Source organism: Mauremys reevesii, linkage group 8, assembly GCF_016161935.1.
Source record: "Mauremys reevesii isolate NIE-2019 linkage group 8, ASM1616193v1, whole genome shotgun sequence".
Lineage (NCBI taxonomy): Eukaryota > Metazoa > Chordata > Testudines > Geoemydidae > Mauremys > Mauremys reevesii.
The window spans coordinates 33,042,058-33,050,146 of record NC_052630.1 but is presented as its reverse complement, the minus strand read 5'-3'; the positions used below and the strand labels follow the sequence as shown (position 1 = coordinate 33,050,146).

The 8,089-nt window shown below is 47.7% G+C and overlaps 1 long non-coding RNA gene across 1 annotated transcript; it reads right to left on the bottom strand.

Moving 5' to 3' along the window:
• Positions 1–2,543: 2,543 nt before the first annotated feature.
• On the bottom strand, positions 2,544–4,426 carry LOC120369639. Its single transcript, XR_005583287.1, has 3 exons — positions 4,289–4,426; positions 3,691–4,210; positions 2,544–3,016 (listed from the first exon to the last, which is right to left on the bottom strand). It is a non-coding gene; the product is annotated as an uncharacterized LOC120369639 (long non-coding RNA).
• Between the last annotated feature and the right edge of the window lie 3,663 nt (positions 4,427–8,089).

The following is an 8,089-nucleotide window of genomic DNA, read 5'->3' as shown; positions in this document are numbered from 1 at the left end:
GGGGAGTTTTCCCCCCAACTTTATTCTGTGGGCAGGAACATCTATGCTGCTAGTTTTAGCCCCTAGCACAAGCCTCACAAGCCTGAGTCAGCTAACCCAGGCTCTAAGGCTCACTGCTGGGTTGTTGTTGTTTTTTGCAGTGTAGACGTACCCAGTAACACATAGTTGCAGGGCTTTGCACTGTGGCTGCTTGCACCCAGGCTTGGCTAACCTGGCACTCAGAGCCGACTGCCGGTCACCCAATTCACTCTGCAATGAAGACACAGCAGTGTGAATGGCCCCACCGCTATTAACCTCGTCAGGGTGGCAACTCTAAAGCCTGATGCTGACACTTTAATTATTTCAATAATTTGGGGAGCAAGCAAACTCCAGAGGGACTGGAAATTTCAAACTTAACTCAATTTATGCCCTCTGCTCCTGTTTGTACTGGAGAGCACCATGAACACACAGGATCCAGGCCTGACTGTATCTGCTTTTCCAAGGAGTTAGCACAACTAGATTGTGGGGTACTTAGGCTATGTCTACACTGACACAGTTTTTTTGACAGAAGTTTGGTTGATGATTAAAAAGTACTCAAATAAAATCATTGTTGCGTGTTCACACTGTCTTTCTCTGTTGGCATAGCAGTAGCCATTCTCTGGGGCAGTAGCATCAACAGTGAGAGCAATGCAGGTGGGACGCTATCCCACAGTTCAGCTCTTCATCTTCTGCTGCTAGGTCTTGTGGGACGGCAGAGGGGATTGCAGCACATCATGGGGCTGGGCTCAATGTCCCATGATGCATTGCGTTCTGTTCCAACATTCCATGTGCTTCCAACTTCGGTTCGTGGCATTTTTCAATGTCCCTTGTTGTCTGCTTGCCCTGCCATCCTAGCTGAACGAATGGATCCTGCACTACTCTCCAATGTTCTGCTAGCTGTCAGTGGCACATCGCGAATGGCAGTGCAGTTAATCTTGAAGTTCCAAACTCAACAGGATTCAGTTGCCTGATGTGCTGTCTGATGTGGATAGGAGCAACATTAGATTACTTCTGGCATTCACGGAGCAGCTGAACGTGATGGAAAGTCGCTTTTGGGCTGGGGAAACTAGCATTGAGTGGTGGGATTGCATCGTTATGCAGCTATGGAAAGATGAGCAGTGGCAGCAGAATTTTTGGTTGCGGAAAGCCACCTTCCTGGAACTGTGTGCTAAGCTCGCCCTAGTCCTGTGGCGCAGGGACACCCAAATGAGAGTTGCCCTCACAGTGAAAAAGTGTGTGGCAATCACAGTGTGGAAGCTGGCAACGCTAGACTACTACCGGTCGGTTGCAAATCAGTTTGGAGTCAGGAAGTCAACTGTTGGGGCTGTGTTAACGCAAGTGTGCAGGGCCATTAATTGCATCCTGCTGTGAAGGACCATGACTCTTGACAATGTGCATGAAATACAGGGTGGCTTTATGGCAATGGGATTCCCTAACTGTGGCGGGGCGATAAATGTCACACATATTCCAATTTTGGCACTGGACCACCTTGCGATGGAGTACATCAATAGGAAGAGGTACCTTTTGCATGGTGTTTCAGGCACTTGTGGATCACCACGGGTGTTTCACTGACATCCATGCCGGGTGATCAAGAAAGGTGCATGACGCATGTATCTTCAGGAACATCGGTCTGTACAGAAAGCTGCAAGTGGAAGCTTTCTTTCCAGACCAGAAGATTAGAGTGGGGGATGTTGAAATGCCCATAGTGATCCTGGGAGACCCGGCAGACCCCTTCCTGCCATGGCTCATGAAGACTTACACAGGAAATCTGGACAGCAGTAAGGAGTGGTTCCACAACAGGCTGAGTAGGTGCAGGATGACTGTGGAATGTGTGTTTGGCAAATTAAAGATGCGCTGGCGATGCCTTTATGGCAGGCTAGACCTCAATGAGGATAATATTTCCACGGTCATAGCCATGTGTTGCACGTTGCACAATATTTGTGGAGGGAAGGGTGAAAAGTTTGCTCAGGGGCAGACTGCTGAGGCAGAACACCTGGCAGATGATTTTGAGCAGCCAGACACCAGGGCTATTAGAGAGGCACAACGGGAGGCTATTGAATCAAGGAGGCTCTGAGGCAACACTTTGAAGATGAGAATCAGTCATGTAGGTTGCTATACTCTGGACTACAATGCTTAATGAAATCGAGTTTTGCAAGGAAGCACTTGCGATTTTTGTGGCTTAGGATTCAATGTAAGCAAATAATTTAACTGCTTGTTTATTAGTTAGTAATAAGATAATAAATGGAGATATACCAATCTCCTAGAACTGGAAGGGACCTTGAAAGGTCATCGAGTCCAGCCCCCTGCCTTCACTAGCAGGACCAATTTTTGCCCCAGATCCCTAAGTGGCCTCCTCAAGGATTGAATTCACAACCCTGGGTTTAGCAAGCCAATACTCAAACCACTGAGCTATCCCTTCCCCAAGTTGCTGCTATCTGCTATCACAATTTGCAGGAGACAAATAAAGACTTCTTATCATTCAAAAAACTTTGCTTTTATTGCACAAAAAACTACAGCACCACACGCACACACAGAAAAATGCTTGTGGGAAGAGGAGGTACCAGGGGAGGGCCGACTTTCAGAACCGTGCGTAAGTCCAGCTATCATTTGTGGAGGTGGAGTGAATGAGGTAGTGAGAAGTCCCAGACAGCGGAAAGGAATTTGTGGGTGGAGTTTGGGGAGGACATGGGAAAGAGTTTTGAATGTGCTGAAGGGGAGGGCGGGCATGCATCTGCTCAGTTTGGAGTGTTATGAGAGACTGTAGCTTCTCAGTTTGCTTCTCCATAACTTTAATCATCCTCTCTGTTGGGTCCCTAGCATAGGCCTCATTTTCTTCTCTGTCCTGCCTTTTGATTTCCCTCCAGTGTCTACGTTCCCTGTTTTTGGCATCCAAGTATTGCATCACCTACTGGAACATGTCATCCTTGCTCCATCTTGGGCACTGTCTTATCCAGTGGAGGCACTCCGCCAGTGTGTAGGGGCCCTTTCAAGGCCACATCTGCAGAAATACAAGGAACAATACACAGAAGCATGATTGTTAAGCACATGCACAGCATTGAAACAGTACAGTAAAATACACCTCTAGAAACATACCGATCACTTTCTCACTGACCCTTGACAAGCACACATGCCGGTGAACACCCCAAGCATGGTGAGTTTACCCTAGGGTGGGGAGCATTGTACATGAGGAAATAATCAATATGAAAGAGTCATGGTGCAGTTGACTAGGGACAATATTCTAAATTTTCCCACCCTTTTCCACAGGTGGGGGTCTTTATGGCAGATATCTCATTCCTGAGGGTAACAGGGAGGAAAGACTGCATCTGCTACACACTTGTGGCTTCCACCCCCATCCCTATGCTGCTCACTTATGTACTGCCTTGGTCTCTGCGCAAGTGATTGCTTAATGGTTCAGGAAAATTTCCTTCAAAGGGGAAGGAACAAAGTAGCTCTGCCAAGGAACCTCCGACAGAGGATTGGCAAGTGCACCCACGAAAGTTTCCTAGAGATCTTTCTGGAAGAGTCCAGTGAAATCTCGGTGTACATCAACATCCTGTTCTGCCATAGTGTTTAGCTGCATGGGGAAATGTCCAGCACACAGAAACACAGCCAGCCTTGTATATGTCTATGCCCTCAACCCACCTCCGCACTTCACAAAGCAAAACCACTTACCGGTCTCCTCTCCTGCTTCTTGCTCGCTGGATTGCAACTGCCGAGACTGGCTAGACACCTCCGGGGTGGAGAACAGCTCCTGATTGGATGAACCACCAGGCAATCCTGCCATGGTCTCCACATTGTCATCCTCCTCCACCTCTTTGTCAATGACTTCATCCTCAGAGCTAGGTCCACCTTCTGCCCGCTCCAGCCGCGCCAAAGTATCCACAGGGTTCTTGGCGGTGGAGGTGGGATCGCAGCCAAGGATAGCGTCCAACTCCTTATAAAAATGGTTTGCTTTCCTTGCCTTCTGATGCACCTGCCTCAGCTCCTTGATCTTTGCTGTGCACTGCAGTGTGTGCCAGTCATAGTCCTTTTCGCGCAAGTTTTGAGAAATCTGCCCCTAAGTATCAAAATTCCTATGGCTGGAGCGCAGCTGGGACTGCACAGCCTCCTCTTCCCAAATACTGAGCAGATCCATCAGCTCCCCATTAGTCCAAGCAGGAGAGCATTTGCTGCATGGAGCCACCATGGTCAGCTGGGAAGATGAGCAAACAGGAAGTAGAATTTCAAAAACTACCGGGGCTTTAAAGGAGGAGGGCGGACGGTTGCTTACCTGGCTTCAGGGCAGCAGAGTTGGAACGGTTGACCAGAGCAGTCATGACGGACATTGTGGGACACCTTCTGGGGGCCAATTACAGCAATAAAATCAAGAGTGGTGTCTACACTGGCACTTTGGCGATTAAACTTGTGCATAAAAAGCTTATAACTCTCATTGAGGTGGTTTTATTTTGTCACCGAAACGGAGGAGTTTTGTCACCAAAAGTGGCATTGCAGTGCATACACATCCACTGTTTTGTCACCAAAAGCTGCCTTTGGCAAAAAAGTTTGGCAGTCTAGACAAGGCCTTAGATATATGCAAGGTCTCAGCTCTCCCAGTCCCTGCTCTGATTTCTCTTACCTTAGAAAATAACATGGACACTCATGAATAAAAGCCTTCATCAATCTATTGTTAAGATTGGAATTTAAACTCAAAAAGCCAGGAAATTCAGCAGTAAAAGGTCAATTCCTTTTTCTTTTTCTTTTGTGGCATCTCCATCATAGGAGGTTTCCAGCCATGGTGGCTTGTTCTGTACGGTCCTCTGCTAATCTCTTTGTGAATGAATGGTCCTTTTGATCTACCCAGGTTACCACCTCATCCATCCAAGATCTTATTTTTCTGCAATCCCTGTAATTGCCAAATTCACACATCTGGTTCACACTGAGAGCCAATCAGCTTGCATGACAGTTGTGGAATACTAGATCAGGTTATCACAGTATAACTTTGGGGCTAATCCTGCACAAGGATCCCAAGAATCAAGTGTAGCCAGTTTTTTGGGGTTTGAACCCTACTCTTCACAAAAAGCCTAACCCCACAAGGCAGCACAGATTTTGGCAGCTGGCTTATTGAATGGCAGCCTGCGCTCGCCGTGTCACAGGGCCAGCCTTGAATGTTTGTGCCATTTTATAGAGACAGCAGTAGCATCTGTTGCTCCAGTGCACCCTGTTAGTGCTGGCGTCAAATTGTTCATGACTGCTCATTTGACAGGTTCCCCTGCTTATGTCACACCTAGCCGTCCGATCTGGGGGCATTCCATGGAGGTGCTCAGTGGCAAAAGACACTGCCCAAAAGGACTGCTGTGCACTGGACTTTGGCACCCATCAGGCCCAGCCATGGCCATCCTTGCCCTATGCCCACACAATGTCCATGCATCATGGTGCAAAACTAGGAGGAATGGGGGCAGTTCAATAACATGTGCAATGTGGATATCTGGGGAATAAACCCCTCCGTCCACTCGCTCTGCCACCCTGCACAGGCTCTGTAGCAAGTTTGTCTGCACAGCGCAATGGGAAGCAGTAGGCAGTGGCTAGTTCACAGCAGGCTATAGTATAGTAAATTGGCCCCGCTGCCATAAGAGATCAGATGCCTTGGATTTAGGATCCAGTGTTGCAGAGCTCAATTCCTATCCCAGGAAGTCTTTAAGGCTTCCAGAAAGAAGAGGGGTATTCTTTTGGCCTGGGCTGCTGGCAGCTATTGAGGAACTGCAAAATCTGTAAGAACTGCAGAAGCAGAAGCATGAGAAAAGAGAGGTCATTAACATGAATCATTATGGGCTGCTGGGCAGACTGAAAACGCGCTGGGCTGATCCCATGACAAAACTTTTTTTGCCAGAAATTGAAAGAATGTGCTCTCTACAAAATGGAATGGTGTGGCATCGACTTGCATTTGTGGAGGGATGGACGAGAACAAGCCAGACAAAGGTGACAAAGGTGATAGAGGTTGACCTGTATCCCATGGAACTTTACAGCCTGACAGCAGAGATACCGAAAACAGTACTGTACTCTGACAACTCAGCAGCTTTAGTTAGGCTGGACCCAGGGGCGGCTCTACAAATTTGGCCGCCCCAAGCAATCATGCCCCCCGCGCCCCCGCGCGGGCAAGCGCGGCTCCGACCATGCGGGACTGCCCGCTGGGCTCTAGAGCAGCCCCTGGCTGGACCAGAGCTCTGGTAGGTTTTCTGTGGGGCTAAGGAGGGGAGCCTGTGGGAGGGACTGATTTGTAGAGTTGGGGATTGATGCTGGAGCTCCTGGGTTGTATTACTAAACTCTGCTGCAGACTCAGTGCATGACCTCAGGCCTGATCTACACTTAAAAGTTAGGTCACTATAGATGCAGAGGTATGAAAAAACACCTCCTGAGCACCATAGCTATGCTAATCTAACCCCCAGCATACATTCAGCTATGTTGACAGAAGAATGCTTCCGTCGATGTAGCTCATGTCATTCGTGGAGGTGGTGTTCACTCACCAGTGGAAAACCCTCTTCCATCATTGTAGTCTGCATCTACACTAGGGGGTTAGGCTGGCATAGTTACGGAGAACTAGCTATGCCAATGTAGTCTCCATAGTGTGACTATACCCACAGACAAACCTCATCGTCATTCATCACTGCATCTATCTGTGAAATGGATAGGAAATCTGATAGGATTGGAGTTGTGAGCCTGGTCTACACATTTTGTACATTGCTTTAAGTCAGCTGGCTTCTAAACTGATTAAATTAACTCAGTGTAATACCCCTAGTATGGACACTATTAAACCAGTTTAAGAGTGTCCACACTATGGGCCTGCCTACACTGACGAAAAAGGTGAATTTTTCAGTCGCGTTAGCTGAATGCCATTGAGCCCCCTCCAGCAATTTAACACCTTTAAGATCCTTTGAACTGGTTGTGTTATAACCTAGCTGGCAAGTGTTTTGTGGACAGGACTGAGGGGGTTACACTGATTTAACTCAAAGTAGTTAAAGAAGTGTACAAACTGGGAATTAAGCATCCCTTAATTATGAGTGTTTTGATGTAGTTTTGAGATCCTGAGCTGAAAGGCAAAATGTGGTTCTTATACAGTATTTAAGCTAAGAATGCAGGAGTATGGCCTGTAGGAATGGCTGAGCTCAGCAGAATATTGGTAACTGATAGCGGCCTGGCTGTATGGATCTACAGAATAAAAAAAGTCCATTAAGATACACGTTTGACTCCAGTGTCCTGTATTGTCCAGCATCCCTCTTTGAGGACTGGTACTGGGTATGTTACTAAATGTACCAGGTTCTTATCAGCACACATAACACTTTCCCATGGGGGTCTCATCCAGATGCTCTGGGGGTGTAATGTCAAGACAAGCTGCCGTCATCCCAGATCTCAAGAAGAACATGGTCCCATCTGTCTATGGTCACTGTCCACACGCAAAAGCAGTGCCCCACCTGGCAGACATTAGCTACGAGTGCGGCACACCAGTGGCTCCGGCAGTGGTGCTGGGAGCCTGACCAGCCCCTACTAGTGAGCAGTGTGACGAGCAGCTGACCTCAGTCTCTGGGTCTATGACACCTTGCAAAAGCCACCTCAGGCACTTCAGTATTGCTTTTAAAGAAATAGCAGAAATCTATTTTTTTTTCTGAGCAACTAGTGAGCAACTGAACATTCACCCTGGCTCCCATTTTGAGAGAATGACTTGAAAGGACGCTGACACCAAGAGACCAATAAGAGTTCCCAGGGAATTTTGAGAGTTAGTCTGTTTCTCTCCCAGTTCTCACTGGGTCCTCAAAAGGCTAAATGAAACCCACTGCTTCTGGGAGCTGTAGCAGGAAGTGTGGAATAAATACTCACAGAGCATTGTGATTGCAACAGTGTAGTGTAGTGTTACGATGGATGTGGGTCAAAACTGCAACCATCTGTCTCCCAAAGCAGATTATGTAGTGACAGTACACTGCAGGGTTGGTATTGACAACAGTGCTCTTTTGCTGGTTCAGCTACCAATGGTGCAGTTTTCCAGGTCAGACGCACAAGGTTTGCACAAGGTTATGTAGGTTGTCTAAGGCACAGCTAGGAA